Here is a 25,205-nt window from a genome sequence, read left to right as displayed (position 1 = left end):
AGTTAATGTTGATGCCAAGTGGTTGGAGTGTCCTAATGAGCAGGATGAGATGTTCTTCCTCTACTCTTCTAGTAGTTTGTATTTGATGGTGAAAGAAGGCCGGGACTTGCTTTCCCTTGGTGGAGTGTGAGCGGGAGATGAAGTGGTTGGCTCCAGGACGATGGACTATTTGGTGCATGTGTACCAGAGATATTTTCTGCAAGCTCTGCGTATTCGTGTCCTGTCTCCTCAAAGTCATGAACACAACGTCGAGAAAAATGGACACAGTAGAAAAAGTGTTTGCTTTTGCAGGAAAATCTCTGCCGGATGTAGAAGGTACCTATCCGGTGATGGACATGCGTGAAGGGGTGGTGAAGTACTGGTTTTTCACCTCTTGCAGCCTTCTATTCTCCAAGACGTGTCCCAATTTTCCAATCTACTTTCACAGCTGACATTGTACATACACCATACCAGTCACGTTAATCGGTTCAGCGCTGTCGACAATCAATTCAATTCCCCAGTTACTAAAGTTTCACGTGCAGAACTAAGCAATACGGAGCTGGCAGATTCATTCAGATTCGGACTGACAAAGCGAACAATCTGAAACCCATGTTTTAATTTTCAAAATGCTTCCCTTTGTCGTGTTTCTTGCAATAGTCTCTATTCCCCATCCCGACATCAGGCAGTCGGACCTCATTGAGAGTAGCTGCTTTTTGAGATAATCGATTGAACATTTTTGCGTAAGTGCAGACAGGGAAAATGGGGCCATCCGGAATTTGAACAGTATAGTTAAATCCCTGAATGCTCAAAAGTAAACCACACCCCTTGAGCAATGAGCCACAACCTGGTTGCACTGCCCACACCGCCAGAGCAGACTTTTTCTCAGTGTAAATTCCATTCCACTTTACTCCAGGAATTCCAAACAGCAAAGTGTTTCCAGAATATCTGCTTCCCATTCTGTCTTCCTGCTCCCTGACACTGATGTTTGTCCTGTAACAAGAGACTGGACTGTCTGCACTGGCAGAAAATTAAAGCATTTTGTTTCTTCTTGCAAGCTGTGCTGGGAGGGTGCACAGCCCATTCGCTCTTCGGCTCAGTGTCATTCATTGCCCTGGAAGGAGGCAGTTACACGTCAGGAAATCAGCATTTTTTTTTCTTGACTTTGTCCGAACCTGAGAAGTAGAAAGATGCTGAGCTGACGGGAAAGGAAGAAATGGACACTGGAGATTCTTCCTTCAGGTAAATAAAATGAGTCCTCTTGTGTACATCTCGTTTGATGTTTAGTATTCGTCTTCTCACAGCAGTCCTGCAGAAAGTCTAACTTAACATGAGCGTCCAGTTCTTTGCTGCGACCGGACAGCAGATAATATCTGAACCACAACTGTCGCAGATGATGAGAATGCAAAAGAAGCACTCACTCACTGACTGTCATCGCGATGGCCCTGAGCTACGCCCGTGCTGACAGACCAACGCAGAAATGATTGTGGAAAATGAGCAATTGTTTTACCCTCTGTCCCAGAGAATGCGCAAGGGACGGCATATAAAGCCGGCGCCATTGCCACGCAGACAGAAGGAAGACAGTTCATCCATTCCACGGCGACTCTTTGTCACTTGTATTTCTCAGATTTGATTTATAATCGATTATATGTGTCCTAACATTGAGGAAATGTGTCTGTGTGGTAATACCGTCTCCCACATGCTGATCTCTTGCCATTCGTGCCTGAACCAGCAATGGATAATGCGCTAGATGATACGTCAGGAGTGTGTTGGTTCGAGTCTTGCCTGCTGTGGGAGCAATGCATTTTTTATCACATTTCCAAACCAATCGCCCTCGTTGCTCTGAAGCCGATCTGCAGAAAGCTACAGTCAATGTTCAAACTTCATCACAGGAGCAGAAGCTGAAATTGTCCCAGACGCTGCTTGTAGGCACATTCCCTTTTCCATAACTCACTGACCCAATCACTGCGCTCTTTGGAATAGCGAGAAAATAAAATGAGTAGCCAAGTCGCAGCATGAAGAATCTTTACCATCTCTTTGGGAAGTGGTTTCAGAGGAGTATGAAGAGTGAACTGTTCGACCGTGCAGGGATTAATGAGAAACTTTCCCCTTCTTCTACAGGATGGAAGATTGTCTCTGAAGTTTTTGATTACATTAATTGATCGGAGGTATTCAAAGGACTAGCTTGACAGGCGTTCCACTCTTGTTGTTGCCGCAATTTGGAGAAAAATACATTCCTGTTTCCATGGCTGGAAATCGAACGCAGATCACAGCAATGGAAATGCTGAATCCTGACCACTCGACCACCAAGAATGATTTCAGAATTCGAGCGCATGTCTGGCGTGAAAACTCTCAAGCCCCTTGTAACCACTCTTGTCAGAAACAACCGCTTGATTATCCTCATCCTATTTTCCATCATTTGGCCTTGTATGGCTCAGCATCACAAAATCACATCGAAATTCCAGGGAATATTATGTGGGTTTCTGCTTCTCCGACCCTTACACACAGTGAGATCCAGATTCAAATAACTGTTGGCTAATTAAGTTTTATTGCATAACTCCTCAACGCTTTCCGCCTTTTACCTTAAATCTATGTCCCGCGGTGATCGATCTGGAGGAAACCTTTCTTTCAGTCGACCCCTTCTGGATCTCTCATTATTTTGTATCTCAATCATGCCTTTTCAAAATCTATTCTTCTGTAAAAAATATAACCCCAGTCTGCCCAATCTTTCTTCAGAACTCAAACTCTTTAATGAATCAATATCCTGTTGAATCTCTTCTGCATCGTTTGCAGTGCTGCCATATCCCTGCCGTAATGTGAATTGCAGAACTGCTCACTCTGACGAGGGCGGAATGAACAAATGGAATAAATGATTTAGAAAGCCACGTGCAATGATATTTTGCAATAAATTCTCTTTTGCTTAACACTGTATTGTGTCCTGATCGTGAGCCTGATGCTACAATAATTTCTGGTCTGTGTCAGTAGGAGCTGCTACATGAAAATTATTCTCACAACGACTGCATCTCAATGGCTCGACTGGTTTGAAGTTCCCGACAGTAGGGGAGGGGCACCTTCACCCACCAACAGTAGCGCATCATCAAAGACTGCAAGGCTCAATGTGATTGTTAGATTATGCAGTGCTTTAGCGAAATTGCAGGAGGGGCCTAACGGTTGGTTAGTGATCATAGAGGGAGAGAATTCGCCGAGAAAGAGTGAGTATGAATCCTGATATATGAAACGTTGTATGACAACAGCAATCAGGCACAACAGAAATAGTTGCCGAACAGTGACTGAGATGTGGGTACTCCGAGTGGGCTGAATGTTTAAGTTAGAGTTTGTTGAAGTCTAAGCTCGATAGATTTCTCTAAATCTTCCAAGATTTAGTGAATACTGCAGGGTATTACTGAAATGCATTTCCTGAAAAGAATGTAGTTTTACATCGGTTATATCACAAATTTGCTCAAAAGAGAAAGTAACCACAGCTGCGTAATATCATGTAATCCCAAGCCACAGGCCCAGAATCAGAGAAACTGAGTGGTGCAGCCCCAAAAGTCAAACTGTAAATGGAATGGGGAAGAGCACGCGGTTATGGCACCAGTGATGTAATCGATGAGGGATAGGTGCTTCTCCGACAATACAGAGTCGCGTGAAATTACTCGGAAATAAGAGGAGGATTTCATTCCTGATAGGCAAGAGCAAGAATATTTTCCATAAATGTCCATGAAAATATCAGAATCAATCCCAGTTTCACCACAGCAGTGGAAGATAATTCACTGGCGAGGAATTGAAGCTGCGTAGCGGTCGTTAAAGCGCCAAATCCGAGCCAATAGACTATGAAAGTTGCCTGTCGAGCAGAGATGTACTTGGGGGGTCGACAGCACTCAAGCTCCTCCACGTGGTCTTTTCAAAAACAACCGTTTAACGATCGTCATCCCATTTTCCATCACTTGGCCTTTTATGCCTTTACATCACAAGTTCACATCTGAATACTTCCGAGGGTTATGTGGGTTTCTGCCGCGGCGGACCCTGTCAGTGCATTCCAGATTCAAACACCCGCTTGTTGATAAAGATAAATGATATCTGGATATCTACTGCAAGTCAGGATCAAACATCACCCAGGGTTTTGACCAGGAATTCAACTCGGACCATGGTTCTGCAACCGCTCAGTCACAACCAATGCATCAGTACAGATGACAACAGTCATCGTCGCATCGTTTCATAATGACAACGTCATCCTAGTTTTCCAGCCCTGGGCTGTGGCCTTTTATGCTCTGACATTCCAATTCTTCATCTTAATTACAATCCCCCACCCCCACTCTGCCCGGAACACTTTAATCTAAACGACACAAATAATGGGGTGAAGATTGTGCTGGGCAAGTTGTGTTAACGCCCCCTTGAGGAGTTGAACCGCATTTTCACCCACAGAGAAAAACATGAAAACTCATTCCACTGAGTGTAATCAATGCACGATGACAGACCAACAACCTGTAATTAGGACAACACCCACTTGGCTTATATTGCCCCATGTTAGACTTCAAAAGCTTTTTGTTCAGCTGCAAAATGATGGGGAGTCACTAAGTTTTAACAGCAGTGGGACTGTCCCCTCGGTCCATTATATCAATGAAAGTCATCTAACATCGCACTTCTGTACCCAGTTTCCAATAATTGACCTTGTGTGTTCTATCGCCTTTTAAATGCTCATCTAAACAGTTATCCCACATCTTGAATATTTCAATAGAGCAAAAACAGCTCCTTTAATCGTTAACAGGAAGTGTTTTTGATTGTAGGGAAAATCTCACTAAGTTATCCTCGTTAAAAATGTTTCTGAAAACGAAACACTTTCTCAGAACCGATTGCCAGTTTTTCTTAGGACGCCACCAGTGTGGGTTTAAATCCGTCACTTTTCCAGTAACGACTCTCCTTCACAAAACGTCTGCTCATTTGTGGTGTGGTATCCCTCAGTGTCGATCACCACCAGTTATCCCTCTGTCTAATAACAATCCAGAACGACTATTTCACATCAGTTCCAATTTAACCAGTCAGTTTAAATTATGCCCCGATTTATTTAAACCCAATCGAAGGAGACTTAGAATTTTCAATATTTGTTGTTAATGTTCAGTTTTAGAGTTACAGAATAAAATTGATATGCTATTGTTAAATTGTGGAATTTGGGTCACTCTTTGTCAAAGATACACGAACACATTATGAGACGAGGTGAGAATGTTTGTGCGTTTGGTTTATTTAACAGAAAGTTTTACCACGGTGTCGTTACATAGGGATAGATTGCGTTCGGTTTTGTCTGTCCGTGTTTCTAAAGAGAGACACAAATAACACTGTAATTAATAGGAAGACAACGGCAGACAAACTGCAGAATTATTTTACATGTATCCGCACACAGGGCTAATTCCTGGTGACATAGATGGATATGCAATTGCTGGGATAAGACTGTCCCACCTTTCGACAATGAAGATCCCAGCCTATACTTTGGCAGTGGAAGCCTAATCGAGGAAAACTGCTATTACAAAAAATGCAGTCTGAAGCTGGAAATCGCTGACACCAAGTTTTTGGAATCCTCCACTTTTTTTAAACCTCAGACTGTCTTTTGCATTTAGGCAGCATCTTCGGCTGTTCACAAAGATATTTCTGAGTTGATACGGTCCATAATCTAAAATTAGGGCCAGGCCATTCACGGTGCATACTCAGAAGAACTTTCACCCACAGAATTCGTCAGATTTACAAGTGGCAGCGGATACAGCACGATTTGTTCACATTAAAGCTGAGATTTTATCTTCTTCCCCAGAAGTTTGAAGGGATATGGGCCAAAGGCAGGGAAATGGATGTTGGCCTCCGATCAGCCATGATTTCTTTAAATGTTGGAACGGCATCGAAGGTCTCAAAGTTTCACAATCTCTACTGTCTCCTTATCATATATCTCAAAGATTCTACTGAACTTTCGATGAGGTAGCATTTATGCCGTTGGCCTCTGATGCCTCTGAATTAAATTCAGTGTATGGTTTTTAAAAGGTAACCTGGCATTGACAATAGATGTAATTGTACCTTGTCTGCGTTGTCCTCTTGCCAGTGTCAGGAGAATAAGAGTGTTTTAGTCTCAGGTCGGAAGTTTGACACCCTCATTGCATAATGATCCATTGAAAATTTGTGTTTTGAGCTGAAATTTGGCTTTTCATTCCATTGGCAGTGTCATCCTATTCGAAGTGAGCTTGAATACTGTTCTGCTTACTAATGCCTCAGTTGCTGGTTCAAAGTGCAAAAAGGAGTGAATGAGAGGCACGTTTGTAGATGTGGCTTAATGTTGACTGACCGGGGGCACTTTAAATTTGACCACTTATAATCACGTCCTGACACCAATAAGTGACTCAATCACAGATTTAGAATGGTCACATGTTACATGAATCAAATGCAACCCATCCAGACAAAAACAAAACACTCAAATGAGATGGATTGGATTCGTATCTGATCTTCCTCCCAGTTGTGAGAATTGAGTGCACATGTGTGCGGTCACAGGTGTTCAGGCAGACAGGCTTTGGAGACAGTTCACACTGTCCTCACTCATAACAAGGCAGACAGGAAATGAACTACTCTTCTCAAAGACTGTCTCTGGCATGGTGCAGACGGTGTCGTCCAGCACAACGCGTATACAAGGTAATTCTGAAACATTGTCAATAATGTCCAGGCAGAATTAAGAAATGATGTGCACTCTGGAAGATTCTACATAAATTCTCCCTCCCCCGAAGATCCACAGCATTGATATATCGGAATAACGGGCGGCCGTTTGGCCCTTCCAGCCTGTGTTTTCCTTTGATACAATGATTGATGATCATCATACTCAATGCCCTACTCCCGCGTTCACAACAGCGAAGTGTAACCATGACATTCATGCTGATACAGCTTTTTTAAAAATGTCCAGTTGTGTCGAGTCCACAAAAGCAGGACAAATCCAACCCTTACTCCAGTCAATCAACGCTTAACCATCAGCAACATGATGGAAGCGAATAGTAACTGCTTTGTGGCTGTACTCAGTCATCAATAAGCAGCTCTCTGATGCTGTGCATTCCAACAGAGGCACTTAGCATTAGTCCTCATTGCAGTATTGAAAAAAACATGGATAAAGTACTGCAATCAAAAGGCAAGGTGAGACTGATTGCCCGTGACATTAAGGCTGACTAAGACATTGAAGAGCTTTTGCAAAACTGCAGTCAATAGGAATCAAAGAAAACCCTTGTTGCAACGAGGGCGTCGAACACCTCGTTAATTAAAAGCAAACACTCGGAAAACATCTCCTCACCTCCGAATCTATTTAAACATTAGTGAGTGACAAAGAATTTCTAATTTCCATTACAAAAAGAGAAACAACATTTTATTTGACTCTATTGCGACGACTAAACAATACAATGAACAAACTAAACATTCTTTCCTTTAACCGAACAGAATCGTATTAACATGCTGTTTCAATAACACAGTTGTTTAACATCATATCAACGTAATCTCAAGTCCACCCAGTTTGCATGTGGTCCTGTGTCTTCCACCTATATCTGTTCATCTCAATTGTTTCATCTTCTTTCATTTTTTAAATGTATGTTTTGCTGAAAAAAGGTACTGTTTGAAACAGAGTGAGTTCTAATTTCTTAGAGAGGAAAGTGTTAGCTCTCCAGGAATAGCTCTCACTCTAGTTTTCAAATGCTGGTTTTACATACACACCAATGATGCATTCAATTTGTATGATTTGATTAGATTGCAGATGCTAAAGCAAAACGAAAATTGAAATTTCATTAGCTTCTGGGATCCTGGATGTAACTTAATGTAATTGGTTAAATTTGAGTTGCTGTTGAAACAGCTAGCAAAAGTCAGGTTTTCACCAACAAAAGTTACATCTATCTGTTTTGGAACAGCCTTTCCCCCAGCCCTTTCAGTCAGGGAGCAATGCGTGCACTGTTTGATCCTTCAACATTCAGAAAATACACAATTTGAAAGTGAACATGTGTGCTTTCAACAATATAACACTCTCCACTGGGTGTAATCGTTCAGCACAAATGCTTACAAATTTTGAATGTCAATCACCCCAAGCCCACCACATCACTGCACGGATTTCGCAGGTCATTGTCTTAATCCCAACCACTCTGACAAATTTCAATTAGTGTTATTCAATCATAAAATCAGAGTGGGATATTTGTCTCACAGAATCATGGGATCCCTGAAGTATGGAAACGGGCCAATCTACCGAACAATTCCACACCTACGTTCTAAATGCTATCCTACCGGAATAATCCCTCACCCTCTTCCTGTAACACAGCATTTCCCAAGGCAAACTATCGTACCCAGTCTTCCCTCAAGAATTTAGCAATGATAAATCCACGTAGCCTGAACGTATTTGCTCCGTGGAATGATCCCCTATCGGATATGGAGAGATTGTGCAAACGCCACACACACTATCACCCAAAGCTACAATTGAAGCAAAGGCCCTGGCCTGTGAGAAAGCAGTGGTGACCATTGCGCCAACATGCCACACCTGACTGCATATTATTTAGCATCATTTGAGACTTCTCAGTCACAAACGCATTCCTGTCCGTACAATGTGGAGAAAATCAGGCACTTCTTTGAAGTTTGAAGAATTTGTTTTGCATGTATTAGCTGGTGTAGATCAGGAAGAACGTGGAACACATTTCGTTTCTGCAGGAACTTATTAACTTCATCGGAAGGAAGTCACAATGGGTATCATTCGATTAATTAAGAAACAGTTAAACTCTTTGGAACAGCTCCACAGTAAGCTGGAATTCAAACCAAAACTTTTGGTTGAGACTTTGACACACGATGAAGCACAGTAAAAACCAGGCACTTTGTTCACTTGTGAACTTACTGTTGTTTCAGTAGGTTGGATTTCACATCAAATCTCCTCCTACACTAGTGCAGATGAACAGCCTCTCCCCACAGTGAGATGGCGGGTGCACAGAGAGTCCAATTAACCACTTTAATCCAGGCCCATTTTGGGAGCAAATGACGTTTCTCATCAGTATCAACATATTGCTGGGTCAACAGATTGTCAGAGATTTTAAGCCACTTCCCACGTTCAGGGTATTTAAAAGACATTTCCGCTATGCGGACTTGTTGTTACAGCAGCGTAGTGGATCAAGTGAATTCTGTCCCACACTCGAAACAGACGAATGACCTGTCCCTCGTCTGACTCTATTTATGTTCTGACAAGGCAGATTATCTGGTGAAGCCCTGCCCACACGTACAACACGTGTACAGTTTCTCCACACTGTGCATGATGCTTTTCCCTTTCATGTTCAAAAGTGAATCATAATTCAGGCAACAATCAACTGGACAACACCATCAAATACTGAAGTGATATTTTGTTTTAAGCCTTCGCACTGTAAATCGTCTTCTTCTAATGCCCGGTAAATTCATTGATAAAAGAAAAACAGAAGCAACCGAAAGTCCAGAAAGGAAAGATAATAAGATGCAAGAGCAGAGGTCGTCAATTCAACCTGTGCAGTCTGCTCTCACCATTCAGTGAGATTACAGCTGATCTGATAATCCTCAGATTCACGTTCCTGCAATAGCACCTAGCCTTTGAATACCTTGCTGATTAAAACCTGTTTCTCCCAGTCTTAAAACATAGAACATAGAAAAATACAGCACTGAACAGGTCCTTCGGCGAACGATGTTGTGCCAAATATTTGTCCCAGCTTAAGCACCTAACCATGTACCTATCCAATTGCCGCTTCAAGGTCACCAATGATTCTGACTCTGCCACTCCTGCTGGCAGCGCCCCCACCACTCTCTGGGTAAAGAACCTACCCCTGACATCCCCCCTACACCTTCCACCCTTCACCTTAAATTTATGTCCCCTTGTAACACTCTGTTGTAGCAGGGGAAAAAGTCTCTGACTGTCTACTCTATCTATTCCCCTGATCATCTCATAAACCTCCATCAAGTAACCCCTCATCCTTCGCCTTTCTAATGAGAAAAGGCCTAGCACTCTCAATCTATCCTCGTACGAACTATTCTCAATTCCAGGCAACATCCTTGTAAATCTCCTCTACACTCTCTCCAAAGCTTCTACATCTTTCCTAAAGTGAGGCCACCAGAACTGCACACATTACTCCAAATGTGGCCTTACCAAGGTCCTGTACAGCTGCAACATCACCTCACGACTCTTGAAGTCACTCCCTCTGCTAATGAACGCTAATACACCATAGGCCTTCTTACAAGCTCTATCCGCCTGAGTGGCAACTTTCAAAGAGCTATGAACAGAGACCCCAAGATCCCTCTGCTCCTCCACCTTAGTAATAACCCGACCGTTAACCTTGTATTCCGCATTCTTATTTGTCCTTTCAAAATGAACAAACTTACACTTGACAGAGTTGGACTCCATCTGCCACTCCTCAGCCCAGCTCTGCATCATATCTAAGTCCCTTTGCAGCCGACAACAGCCCTCCTCACTATCCACAACTCCACCAATCTTCTTATCGTCTGCAAATTTACTGACCCACCCTTTGACACCCTCTTCCAAGTCATTAATAAAAATTGCAAACAGCAGAGGACCCAGAACTGATTCCTGCGGAACTCCACTTGTAACTGGGCTCCAGGCAGAATATTTACCATCTACCACCACTTCTGACTTTGAGCGGTTAGCCAGTTCTCTATCCAACTGGCAAAATTTCCCACTATCCCATGCTTCCTGACTTTCCGCATAAGCCTACAATGGGGAACTTTATCAAATGCCTTACTAAAATTCATGTGCACTACATCCACTGCTGTACACACATCCACATGCTTAGTCACCTCCTCAAAGAATTCAATTAGATTTGTAAGACAAGATCTACCCCTCACAAATCCGTGCTGGCTGTCCCTAATCAAGCAGTGTCTTTCCAGATACTCATAAATCCTATCCCTCAGTACCCTTTCCATTACTTTGCTTACCATCGAAGTAAGACTAACTGGCCTGTAATTCCCAGGGTTATCCCTTTTCCCTTTTTTGAACAGAGACACAACATTCGCCACTCTCCAGTCCCCTGATATCAACCCCGTTGACAGTGAAGAAGAAAAGATAATTGCCAACGGCTCTACAATTTCTTCTCTTGCTTCCCACATAATCCTAGAATATATCTTGTCAGGCCCGCGGGACTTGTCTGCCCTCAAGGTTTTCAAAATGCCCAACACATCTTCGTTCCTAACATGTACCTCCTCTAGCTTACCAGTCCTTTTCACACTCTCCTCTTCAACAATACGGTCCCTCTCATTCGTAAATACTGAACAAAAGTATTTATTCAAGACCCTCCTGTCTCTTCCGACTCAATACACAGTCTCCCACTACTGTTCTTGATCGGACCTCCCCTCGTTCTCGTCCTTCTCATGTTTCTCACATACACATAAAAGGCCTTGGGGTTATTCTTGATCCTACCCGCCAAAGATTTTTCATGCCCTCTCTTAGCTCTCCTAATCCCTTTGTTCAGCTCCTTCCTGGCGATCCTGTATCCCTCCAACGCTCTGTCTGAACCTTGTTTCCTCAGCCTTATGTAAGCCTCCTTCTTCCTCTTTACTAGATATTCAACTTCCCTAGCCAACCAAGGTTCCTTCACACGACCATTTCTTTCCTGCCTGAAAGGTACATACATATCAAGAACACGTCGTATCTGTACCTTGAAAAAGTTCCACCTTTCAACGACATCCTTCCCTGACATCCTATGCTCCCAACTTATGCTCCTCAGATCCTGTCTTGCAGCATCGTATTTACCCTTCCCCCAATTGTAAAACCTACCCTGTTGCATGCACCTCTCTATCTCCATAACCAATGTGAAAGTCACAGAATTGTGGTCACCCATCACCAAAAGGTTCCCCCACTAACATGCCCATCACTTGTTCTGGTTCGTTACCGAGTACCAAATCCAATATGGCCTCCCCTCTGGTCGGACAATCGACAGACTGAGTTAGAAAAGCTTCCTGGACGCACTGCACAAACCTACTTGATCTAAAGAGCTTCCAATCAATATTTGTGAAGTTGAAATCGCCCATGACTACTATCCTGTGGCTTCTGAACCTTTCCAAAATCTGTTTCCCAATCTGTTTCTCCACATCTCTGCTGCTATTGGCGGGCCGATAGTAAACACCCAACAAGGTGACTGCTCCTTTCCTATTTCTGACTTCAGCCCATACTACCTCCAAAGGCAGATCCCCCTCGAACTACCTTTCTGCAGCCATTATACCATTTCTAATTAGCAACCCCACACCCCCTCCTTTTTTACCACCCTCCCTAATCTCAGTGTAATCTTGGATACACTGAGCTGCCAATTTCGAGAGCGGCGTGCACTAAATACTTTCACATATTCAGTCGGCTCGAAGAGAAAAAAAATCCTCCACATCTTTCTTAAATAGGTTATTACTTACTCTGAGATTATGTTATCTGGTCTTCGATTCTCAGACAAGGCGAATCATTCTCTCCTAAATTATCCTATCATTTCCCTCATAAACTAATGTATCCCAGTAAAGTCTTGTTACATTATTCTACACTCCAATGAGTACAGGGGCAATATTCTCAGTTTCATCTCCCGAGAATATTCTCCCATATCCAGGATGATTTGTGTTAAATTTCCCTGAACTGCTATTCCTAAAATAGGGGGACTAAATTTGTTCACATTAATCCAGCTCTGATCTGACTCATGCCATGTGTATTTTAAAAAAAATCATATGTCCCCATTCCGTTTAAATAAAGTGAAACAAAATTATTTGACTTCCCGATTACCTGCTGAATCTGGATGCTAGCTTTTCATATTTCATGTACAAGGAAGCGAAGTGCTCTGTATGCTGATGCTTTGTGCTGTGTATTTCCCCACTTAATATTCATATCTGCCAAAACGCATAAACCTCTTTTTTTGCATGTTATATGCTGCTACGTTTTTGTCCACTTGTTTATCCTGATTCTGTCCGTCCACAATGTTGCTGTGCCACCCTCATTACTTGCATCCATATCTATTTTGTGTCATCTCCAAACTGAGCAACAGTACATTAACGAACGTTTTACAGGTGATTAGTACATGATATCAACAGCTGTGGCACCAATATTGTTGTTTCCGAGAATCTGCAAGTCACAATTTACCGTCATGAAAATGCTCTCATTACCTCACCTCTCAATTCATTCCCCAATCCTCGACTAATACATACCCTCAACTGTGTGGGTTCATGCTTCTGTGCTTGTGAAGTGCTATCGTAAAAAACACCGTTCTGAATAATTTTAGAAATTCAGATATATTCCATTTACTGCATTCCCCTTCATGTATTGTGCTTGTTACGATCTGAAAATACTTGTAAATATGTTAGGTCTGATTTCGTCTTCACAAAGCCATGCGGAATCCATTTTATTCTGTAATACATTTCTAATGCTCTGTTATTCCAACTTTAATAACAGACTACCATGTTTCCAATAACAGATATGCTGTCAACCTGAGCTGAATTTGTCAGGCTGGACACTCACAAGACGTGACCATTGTTGAATAAAGGTGTTGAGGAACTAATCAAAACGAAAGAGTATCCTACATCAGACAGACAACTGGTTCAAGTGAATTTCTTGTAGGGACTTCAATAAAGTACAGACCAGGAAGGAACGAGGGGATATGAAATAATTTAATCTGCCAGAGCTGAAGATAATCCAAAGAGGGCCTATAAGTACATATCTGGCAAGAGAACAACGCGAGAAATATTACCTGAAAGATCAAGGAGGTTGACATTTCTTTTGAGCTCAGCAGATGGAAGAGGCATTAAACGAATTTTTCATGTCATTTTTTTATTGTGGAGACAGCGAGACCAAATGTTCACTCTGCATATGTGAAGAGGACAATACCTTTTCCGAAACTATTTGACCAAGCATCAAGAATTTGAGATTCGGTGATGTTTCTAGCGGCTGATATGTTAGACTTAAGGAAACTACAGAAATCATGGAAATACATACTAATAAACATTTCATATTACAGGAAAATAATTGCTGGACATCTCAGAAAATGTAAAAGGCGTATAAGACTCCACACCCTAGACTAGTGTATTGTTATGAACGTGATGTGAAAAAAAGAGTTGGAAAGCTTGCAAGGACACAGAACAACCTGTTCTGACCAAGGGAACAATGTGACATTTGTTCGAAACAGCCAGCAGAGCTGGTTTGCCATCAGCTTAAATTATGAATCAAGATTCGAAATCAAAATCAGGTGTGAACTTCACGTTTTGATAATATTAAAGCCAATGAAATAATCCGATGTTTTGGGGTATAAGTCAGGACATTTTCAACAGCTAGGACTGCGTCAGAGACGTCCTACTCAAGAGATCCTACAAATGTACCTTCCTGGAAATGTGTTTGCATGGCAGAACATCGAGGAAAACCTGGAGAGAATCTTCCCAGAAAAATCCACAAAACGAGACTTGAAAAAGCTGAGTGGTTTTGAACCATGATTACTTTTTAAATCACCATTGGGAATCTTTTAGAATCGGAATATTATTGCGAAGTGGAAGGTAAAAGATGGGTTTAAGAGAAACTAATTGTAAATAGTTGTTAGTTTTCATACTCTGTTAGACATAAAGAAAAAAGTTGATAATTTTCCCTTTAAATCGTTACCTTTGGGAAACGTTTTGACTATCGAATTTTCACAGATTACAGCACGGGGTAAATATTTTTCTGTGTTGCTCGTTTCAATTAGCATCGAGGTTTACCCTGTGTTTGTACTGAATCCCAAAGCATTATGGGAGGTAAGCGCGGAAATTGCAAGACTCCTTGCTGAAATAATTGTGTCATCTCTAAATATGGGTGTGATTTAAAATGACTGGACCGTGACGAACCTTGTTGAAGAATGTACACAGGGGAAAAAACTGGAATCTCCAGGCTTGTGAGTTTGAAATTGGTGGTTCGCAAGTTTTTTGAAGTGTTTTTGGAAGATAGCATTTTCAGAGTCCATGAAATAGAGGGGATTATCAGCATGGTTTAGTGAGGTGGAAACTGGATCTCACAAATTTGTGAGTTTTGATCAAGTACGCAAGAGGAGTGATGAGGCAAGAACAAATATATTTGCTTACTTAGACTTTAGGAAAGCGTTTAACTAGATGCAACATGGAAGACGAACGAGTAAAGTTACATCAGATGTGGTTCACAGTGAGTTTGCAAACCGGATACAAAATTCAATTAACAACAAGAGAAAGGGTGAGGTTTTGGTGTGTTGTTTGTCAGACTGGAAGCTTGTGACCGGCAGTTTTCCACAGGGATCAGTGATGGCTCCTTTGTTTGTGACTGATGTAAATGCTTTAGATGACAATATGGAAGGCAGGGATCATTAGTTTGTGGTTGACACCAACATGAGCGACATGCATATAATGAAATGAAGGCAGAAGTCTTTGAGTGTACATGAAGAACATTTAAAAGGCGTTTGGACAAGTACATGGATAGCAAAGGATTAGAATGATATGGTCCAAGTGCAGAGAAATGCAGATAATGTGGACCGCACTATGATCAGTATGAACCAGTTTGTGCCAAACGACGTGTTTCTGTGCTGAGGGACTCTACAACTCTCCATGGTGGTACAGTAGACTGAGAAGAAGGTGATCTGAGGTTATAGTAATTTTAAAGAGACATTGATCATTCGGGTATATGATTAAATGGATGGTAAAGAGAAATTACCTTGGATAAATGTAAGGTACTGCAGTGTGAGTTATAAAGGGATGTAGCAATTGTACATTTACAAGTACTACTTTGAATAGTCCTGCACAATAGACACGTGAATAGGTCACGGAATGGACTTTGGAAGTCGTGTCACATATCGTCAGTTTCGTTAAAATGCTGTTAGAACGCTTTCATGCGTCGCTCAGTTTTTGTGTTGAAGTTGGTACGTTATCCTGAGGTTGTACAAGATGTTGGTGAGGCATCTTCTGTAGTATTGTATCAATGTTCTCGTTTCCAAGTCAGACAAAGAAGAATTAAGACAGAGTTAAGAAGATAAATCTTCTGGCCCCGATGGGATACACCCTAGAGTTCTGAGAGAGGTGGCTGAGGAAATAGCAGAGGCATTGGTTGAGATCTTTCAAGAGTCACTGGAGTCAGGAAAGGTCCCGGATGATTGGAAGATGGCTGTTGTAACCCCCTTGTTCAAGAAAGGATCAAGGCAAAAGATGGAAAATTATAGGCCAATCAGCTTAACCTCGGTTGTTGGTAAAATTCTAGAATCCATCATTAAGGATGAGGTTTCTAAATTCTTGGAAGAGCAGAGTCTGATTAGAACAAGTCAACATGGATTTAGTAAAGGGAGGTCATGCCTGACAAACCTGTTGGAAGTTTTTGAAGAGGTAACAAGTAGGTTAGACCAGGAAAACCCAGTGGATATGGTCTATCTAGACTTTCAAAAGGCCTTTGATAAGGTGCCACACGGGAGGCTGCTGAGCAAGGTGAGGGCCCATGGTGTTCGAGGTGAGCTGCTGGGATGGATTGAGGATTGGCTGTCTAACAGAAGGCAGAGAGTTGGGATAAAAGGTTCTTTTACAGAATGGCAGCCGGTGACGAGCGGTGTCCCGCAGGGTTCGGTGCTGGGGCCACAGCTGTTCGCATTATATATTAATGATTTGGATGAGGGAACCGGGGGCATTCTAGCGAAGTTTGCCGATGATACGAAGTTAGGTGGACAGGCAGGTAGTACTGAGGAAGTGGGGAGGCTACAGAAGGATCTAGACAGGTTGGGAGAGTGGTCCAGGAAATGGCTGATGGAATTTAATGTGAGCAAGTGCGAGGTCTTGCACTTTGGCAAAAAGAATAAAAGCATAGACTACTTTCTAAATGGTGAGAAAATTAATAAAGCCAAAGCACAAAGGGATCTGGGAGTGCGAGTCGAGGATTCTCTAAAGGTAAACATGCAGGTTGAGTCCGTGATTAAGAAAGCGAATGCAATGTTGTCTCTTATCTCAAGAGGGTTGGAATATAAAAGCAGAGATGTACTACGGAGACTTTATAAAGCTCTGGTTAGGCCCCATTTGGAGTACTGTGTCCAGTTTTGGTCCCCACACCTCAGGAAGGACATACTGGCACTGGAACGTGTCCAGCGGAGATTCACACGGATGATCCCTGGAATGACAGGTCTAACATATGAGGAACGGCTGAGGATACTGGGATTGTATTCGTTGGAGTTTAGAAGATTAAGGGGAGACTTAATAGAGACGTACAAAATAATACATGGCTTGGAAAAGGTGGATGCTAGGAAATTGTTTCAGTTAAACGAGGAGACTAGGACCCGTGGACACAGCCTTAGAATTAGAGGGGGTCATTTCAGAACAGAAATGTGGAGACATTTCTTCAGCCAGAGAGTGGTGGACCTGTGGAATTCATTGCCACGGAGTGCAGTGGAAGCCAGGACGCTAAATGTCTTCAAGGCCGAGATTAATAAATTCTTGTTGTCTAGAGGAATTAAGGGCTACGGGGAGAACGCTGGTAAGTGGAGCTGAAATGCGCATCAGCCATGATTGAATGGCGGAGTGGACTCGATGGGCCGAATGGCCTTACTTCCACTCCTATGTCTTATGGTCTTAAGAGATTTACCAGTACTTTGCTCGGAATGAAGGAATTGAGCTCTAGGCTGAATAGACTGGGACTTCTTTCAAAGGAGCATAGGAGGTTGACGTTTACCGTATAAATGTTTTTAAAATCCTGAGGGGTACAGATTAGCTCAACTGCAACAGTGCTTTCCTTCTTTGGGGTATTTCAGGACTAGTGGGCGTATTTTTAAGGTGTGAGGTCAAAGGTCATAAAAAGACATGAGGTTCACTTTGTTTTACTTTACACGTTATGTTTCCTGTGCAAAGTTCAAGAGGAAGTAGGAATGTGGATAAAGTTACACCATTTAAAAGACACTTAGATAAGTGCAGGAATACGACATGTTAAGAGAGATATGGGCCCAGTACACTTAGTTGGTACTATGTTTGTTTCGGTAAATGATAGCATGGACTGTTTGGAACAGCGGTCTGTTTCAATGATGTCTGGGACAATGACTCGATTTATTTGAAATTTACAGAGTGCTGAGAGGCTTGTGCAGAGCCAATGTGGCAAAGATGTTTCAACCACTATGACACACAAGAACCCGAGGGCACAGAGACAAAGTGAAGCGATAACAATTTGGAAATGAGACGTGGACGAATATCTTCAGTCAGAGAATAGTGATTCTATGCAGATAGTTGCTATAGAGGTCTGCGGGCGCCAATTCAATGAGCAAGTGTGTGGCACAGTGGCTCATTGGATAACACGGCTGCCTCATAGCACCCGGGTCCCAGGTCCGATTCCAGCCTCAGGCGACTGTCTGTGTGGAGCTTACACGTTCTCCATGTGTCTGTGTGTGTTTCCTCCGTGTACTCCGGTACGCCCCACAAACTAAAAGATGTGCACATCACGTGAATTGGCCATGCTAAATTGTCCATAATGTTCGGTTCATTAGCCAGGTGTAAACATAGAGTTGGGATTGGTTGTCCTTCGGAGGGTTGCTGTGAACATGTTGGCCCGAAGGGCCTGTTTACACCCTGCAGGGAATCTAATCTAATCATTTCAATTCAGATTAAAATAGCTCAGGATCCTTTCCCACAACCCAAAGCCCTCTGCGCCATGTCATCAGAAGTTACTCCGAGCGAGTTTGGAGCTCCCAGCCTTGGCGTTTCACGCGCCTCTTTACCTTCACAGTAGGACTGCATGCTCACGGAGTTTGTCACTAGCAGGCAAAGTAGATATCCACTCGTTCATCCCACTCTCAATTTCCAATCGGATCTTCGCCACTGCGTACACAGTTTCACTGAGTCCAGACCTGGGAACCGGTGCGATGTGAGTGTGCAATAATAGTTTCTTCCTTGTCTCACGTCATGGGTACAGTTACGATGTGAAACTTCACGTTTATTGAAACCGATATTTCAATAATATTTGTGCACTCTCGCCTGTACATTTCATCTTTTATTGAAAGCTATCGAATTCAGTCTTCAACATTCTCCACAGCCACTGAGGACTTCGAATGTAACGATTCAATCCAATCTCAGTGGGGTTTCCTGTTGTGCATGTGATGCTATTCCTCGACTATCTCTGCCATTGCATTAATTGCTTTTTTTCATGTCATCAAATAGTGGTTCGTCCTCTGCGTTGTGGTCAAGCAACCTCCATTCAAATCTGAGTATCAGTAATGCGCATTTGTTCCATGTTACTCCACATAACCTGCGCAAAACAAACTCAGAAAGGACACAATCAATTTTAACATGAATATACTTACTCAGGTGTTGGTTTTAATGCATCAAGCCGCCACTCTCAACACCCAATCTCCGAGATTTTTCTCACTTTAACAATCACTATTCCGCCTTTCTATCCCTCCTCCCATGTCACTGGGGCATTGCAAAAATTAACATTCACTTTCACATTGACATCATTAAGTCTGTGCTGCAGCTTTCACTCTTGTTAGGTGAACGTGCCCCGATATCACCATCAGGACTATTAAGCCACTTAATGCTATCAGACAATGTGATTGGGTTTTGAATCCTCACGTATAGTGTTTTATTTGCATGGATCTGAGATCATTGGAGCATTGGGTTCATGGAAAGGGCACAGAACAGTATCGAATGAATGACTTTATTGGAAAAGACCAATATCTCTTGTCTACCCACATTTATTTCAAGTCATCATTCGTCTCTCGATAGAGTATTGTGTACAATTTTGTAATTCACATTATAGCAGTGATATGACAGCTGTGGAACCGATGCAGAAGTGATCTGGATTGAAGAACTTCAACTATTAAAGAGTTTAGACAGACTGGCGTTGTTTTTCTGAAAGCTTGGGAAATTAAGAAGAGACAGTATTGAGATGGAGGAAATGATGAGCGATATGGATTATGTACACTTAACGAAACATTTGATGGAGGGATCAATCACCAAGGAGCCATAGATTGAAGATAAGAGTAAAAAGGTTTGGGTAGCTGCACATAAAAAAACTTTATCAGACAACGAGTGGTTGGAATCTGGAACTCACTGTCTCTATGTGTTGGAACGGCAGAAATTCTCAGAAAATTCAGAAATATACAGATGTAAATTTGTAATGCTAAAGGCACACAACCCCAAACGATGAAAAATTGGATGAGGAGAATCAAGCAGTTATTTTTACAAGAGCACGCGCAAGTAGCTGGCAAGAGCAGTTTGCTCTGACGTCCACTGGAGTATGGCGTTTCGTATCCTCAGCTGTCATGTGGGATGCAAGGATTCGTTTTCCCGGTGGGGCGGTCCTGACTGTGTCAGGGTTTCAAGGTTTGTGTAAAAATTTGTAGTTCCAGTGAAGTTTGCAGATGGTATGTGGATGTTCGTTAGTGTTGGGAAGTTGGTTTGCAGCAGTTTCCTGCCCTTTCTCGGTGACATCCTCAAGGCTGATGAGACTCTTATGAAGCTCTGCGTCCTGTAGCGTTTCGAATTGGTGTGATTTCCTTCCCACTGCTTTCAGTTGCTGCTTCTTGTCATTCATTGCAGGTCCCGGTATGTTACATCGAGGTCAACATGTTCTTTGATGGAGTCATTGGATGAATCTCGTCATTCTAGAAAATCTCTGGTTGCCCGTATTGTCCAATTATTGTTGTGTTGTTCTGGTCGAATTTGTTGACCTCGTCATGTCTGTGCATTGCCGCTCTGTACAACTGATTGTGGTGTTTACTGGATCCTCCAGAAATGCTTTGCAACAATAGATAGTCCCGCAAATTCCTTGCAGACAAACAACGTTAGGAGGGCACTCCAAGACCCAACACATCAAGGAAAAATGTCTCAGAACGGACAGACTTTGACTACTCGGATTTATTAGAGAATATAAACCGAAAGCCACATTTAGACAACAACTCACCAGAACATTGGACCCAATACCCATCATGTACAATACAAATATGGTCAAACAATGTTGCACGTAGTGAGAGCAGGGAACATTATACAGGGCAGACAATTCATGACACACATTCATGAAGATCTACTTGACACTAAACACCACTGTCAGGTGTCCTCAATAGGCTGACTCATTACACTGAGTGTTGCTGATTCTGCGACTGGAAGCTTGGATTGTATGACAGTCTGTAGCAATGGAGATGGTGTTGCTGGAAAAGTACAGCAGGTCAGGCAGCATCCAAGAATCAGGAGAATGGACGTTTCTGGCATGTGCAAGTCATCAGGCACATGCCCAAAACATCGATTCTCCTGCTCCTCAGATGCTGTCTGATCTGCTGTGTTTTCCAGCACCGCACTCTAGACTCTGATGTCCAGTATGTAAAGTCCTCATTTTCTCCTCCGTTTGCAGCAGTTGTTGGTTCCTTGAGTGAGGGATCAGTTGATATAACCAGTGTAAACTTTGATTGCTGATTGAGAAATATAACCAGGTCCGTAGCTCAAAAGAGTGTTTCTGTTGTTTCTCAGGTGCCGTTCCTGGCACGGTCTCTGGCACTGTAATTATTTTGGGTTTCCTGGCTGTTCAATGTGTGCTTCTGTGATCACACAGTTGCCAGGACTCTGGGGAGCGGCTGCAGTTATCTGCGTTCGCAGCCTCGATGCAATTGATGCGGTTTGGTTCGTTCTTGATTTGTGCAACAGGAGCACAGTGATGAATCAATTGATATTGCAAGAAGGCAGACAGGCGTGGAAAATGTCGAGGTTCTGGTTGCACAGTTTTAGAGATTACCTAGATTCAGGAGAAAAGAATGTTGAATTCTTACGAGTCGTGTTGAAGAACTGTCTGGGAAACAAGTCACCAGCGGTGTGGTTTACAAGCGCACTCACAGTAACCACAATGAAAAATATAACATACAAAACAATGAGGAAGACAGACGAAGGATGACAGTAATCATGGGTGACCTGACTTTCACTCCCCAGCTCCCCCAATTCCCACTTCCAGCTCCATTATAAATAAATTTTACAGAGCCATAAGCATCAAAGTTGTCCACTGGAACGACTCAATTCTTTCCTTGTTTTCGATGAGGCTATTTGTTTCAGGATGTTTTACTTTCCTTGGAAACCATCTCTTTCATTGTGAGCATTCGGAAAGGAAGCCATCCATCTTGTTAGGGAAAGAATATGATACTAAACATGTTTGTGTCAGGCGATTCCTCTGTCTCACACGTTTCTTCTACTTTCTCTCGGTTTTAATAGTGTTCTTTCTTTTGACTTCTCCGACCAAAGTGCATGACCTCATAATGCCAACATGAAACTGCATCTGACAAGTTATTCCCCATTCATTAAACCTATCTATATGCCTCTGGGAAATGCCACGTTCTCAACATAATATGCGCTCCCACGAGTGTGAATTGTCAGCATATTTGTGCACATTTCACTCTGCCACTCGCTCCATGCTATTAATAGAGAGATAATTGAAGGCTTAAATATACTGAGTCTTGCCAGACATCTGCTGTAAATACTTGTACATACTTGCTACCGTCTGAACGTGAGAACATCCTCCTCATCTGTGTCTTAGTGGGTAACACCTTCCCCTGAGATTAGAACCTCCAGTCCTGCACTATTCTGGAGAGAAACCAGAGAGGAACAAACGCTTAAAGTAAAGCATAATCTCACTGGCGTCTCCAGGGCCAGTTCTGAGTGCTCTTTTTTGACCTCTGGTTGAACAAACTGCTCTGACTAGCACTTTAGTTTTGACAATGACACATCTACTTCAAAGTTACTTCAGTGCCTGTGACTGAAGTGGTGCTGAAAGGCGCTGTAAAAATCCAAGAACATCTTTGTTACTCGACCATTGGCATATTGTTAATCTCTCTGCTCATGGAAATGGATCCTTCCCATCCACCCTGTCTCTCATCAATGTGAGTTATCCCTGCAACTCCAGAAAATCCGTCTCAACAACTTGACATTTTCTCAGGTCTGCTCAATTGTTGACATGCAGGAAACTTGTGTTCTGAATGAGAAACGGATCTGACTCAAAACGTTAGCTCTGTTCCTCTATCCACAGATAATAACAAACACATGGTATATAAGTAGGTTTTACTGAGTTTATTTGATACAAGTTGTGTTTTCCATTAAACGTCTTCACTCCTGGTCCTTTGGTCAGTTGCCCTGGTCAGGGGCAGTAGTTCCTCCTGACCATCAACGCGCCATCCACACCGCTTTCGCCCACATCATTATAAACATTCCCAAGAAATCTCCCATTAAATGTCTTTGCTCCAAACAAAACATTCCCAGAGTCGGGAATCTCACCACAAAGTGAGATTTATTTATCTCTGGACATAGTTCAAAGCAGAGGGTTATGAAGAGATTCTTGGAACATTTTGCCAATTGGCAGGTGGGGAAACTGTCAAGAAGCAAAGCAGAAATCCCCGTCTCGAGTTTTTTGAATCTTTATATATTCCTTGGGAAGGGGATCCAGAGGCGAATGAACGATGAACTCTTCGACTGAGCAGAGACAGGTTAGAAATCTTTCCGTGCTTGTGGAGGCCAGTGCTTTGACTCTGATGCTCTCCGGACATGAACTGATCTGTGACATTGAAAAGATTCTCGTTCCTGCACGTCAGGACGTCAAATCTCATTTCAGCTCCGGGACAATGAGAAAACACGGTCACAGACAAGACACTGAAAGGCTGAAAGAGACACTGTCCCGGTTGGAGAACTGGTTCCTGGAGTCATGGTTGTGTCTTTCGAGGGTGCGAGCAGACTATTCCCATGTTTTCAGAATGAATTTCCAAGGATTCATTTTCAAAAGGTAAAGCTAATTAAGGAGTATTTTCCATGGGGGAGGAGTAGACTAAAGCTTGCATTCGGAAATCATTGACGCCGTTGGCTCATCAGTCTCTGTGGCGATGTTAGTCAGTGCGTTCGGCTCTTCCCTAACAGGTGCTGTTCTCCCACGACCCAGGAAGGGAGTGACAATCACCCCATCCTTTTTACTTCAGCTGCACAGTTCCGGGGTTTTACCGTGGTCAGGAATATGTTCGTCATGAGGCACGAAGGGAGCAGCTCCCGGTTTTAGGAGAGCTGGTTCCCGGTGACATGACTGTGTCGGCAAGGCGTGGGATCAGACTGTTCCCAGTTTCCACAACGAAAGCCCCAGAATTCATTTTGGAAACATCAAACCAATCGAGGGCAATTGTCATTCTATGAAGGGCAGGCGAACTCTTGAATTCGCTAAAAGTCTTCTTTATGATATCCTGCAAGGGGCTTGCTGCAAGGAACTCCCCAGTCTCTGTGGAGCAATTAATTCTATAGTTCGGCTGTTAACCGATAGGGTGTTCCCATGCATGGAGCAGTCGCTGTTCTTATCCATCCAAATCCTTTGCTGTGCAGTTTCGTGTTTTTAGTAGGTTCGGGAATATGCTCCCAATCGGAAAACCTATCCAGTGAGTAACGACAAATGTGTTTCTTTATTGTTTAATGGCTAGTAAAGTGTTGCGGATGCTGAGAATCTCTGGAAAAAAAAACTGCTCAAGGTACTCGGCAGGAATGGAAGACCCTGTGAGAAAAATACAGTTCTGAGAAACTCCTGAAGAAGCTCTGAATGGTTGTCTCTGTTTCTCTATCTCCAGATGCTGCCAGACATGGTTAGTTTCTGCTGCAATCTCTGTCTTTGCTTCTAAATGAATGATAATTTGAAATATCGAGATTGATTACACAGACCAAATATATCCTGACATTTTACCCTGTCGAAGCTGTGGTGATTCAATTCAAACAAACCTAACATTGATTGCCTGTCCCTCAGCTCCACAGGGAGGGAGAACTTGAAACCAGTTTAATATCGTAATTGGCAGGTGTGGCCAAGTGATTGAGGCGATGGGCGTTAAATCCACTGTGAGTTCCTCATGCAGTTAAGCATTTTGCTGACTGTGAGAGTCGAGAGTGAACTAGAAGTGTGTTTGCTCTCTGCTTTTTTGTTTGAAATTCAAATCGCAGGATGAAGTAAAATGCATATAACCCAGATAAGGAAGCTTGAGAAACTGCAACCAACCGCCTGTCATGATTGAAAAGGCAGAAACCTCCAAAGCATGAAAGACTCATATAGTCGAACACTTACATTGCTGAATTCGTTTGAGCCTTTGAGCAAAGCGCTGCCAAATGAGGTAAGAACAGTTCAGGGGATTGTATTGGAATGTGCAGACTTAGTGGGCCAAATGGCATTTTCTGTGCTTGACGCATCCATGGCCAGCTGAGAAAAACTCAGTTTGTGAAGGAACAGGACATTGTTTGCAAAATGCCCCTCGGCGAGGAAGGGG

This window comes from Chiloscyllium plagiosum, unplaced genomic scaffold, assembly GCF_037043375.1.
Source record: "Chiloscyllium plagiosum isolate Xiang-an unplaced genomic scaffold, Cpla_swu_hap1 HiC_scaffold_51, whole genome shotgun sequence".
Classification (NCBI taxonomy): Eukaryota; Metazoa; Chordata; class Chondrichthyes; order Orectolobiformes; family Hemiscylliidae; genus Chiloscyllium; species Chiloscyllium plagiosum.
The sequence above is the reverse complement of the archived record's forward strand: the minus strand, read 5'-3'. Positions refer to the sequence as shown.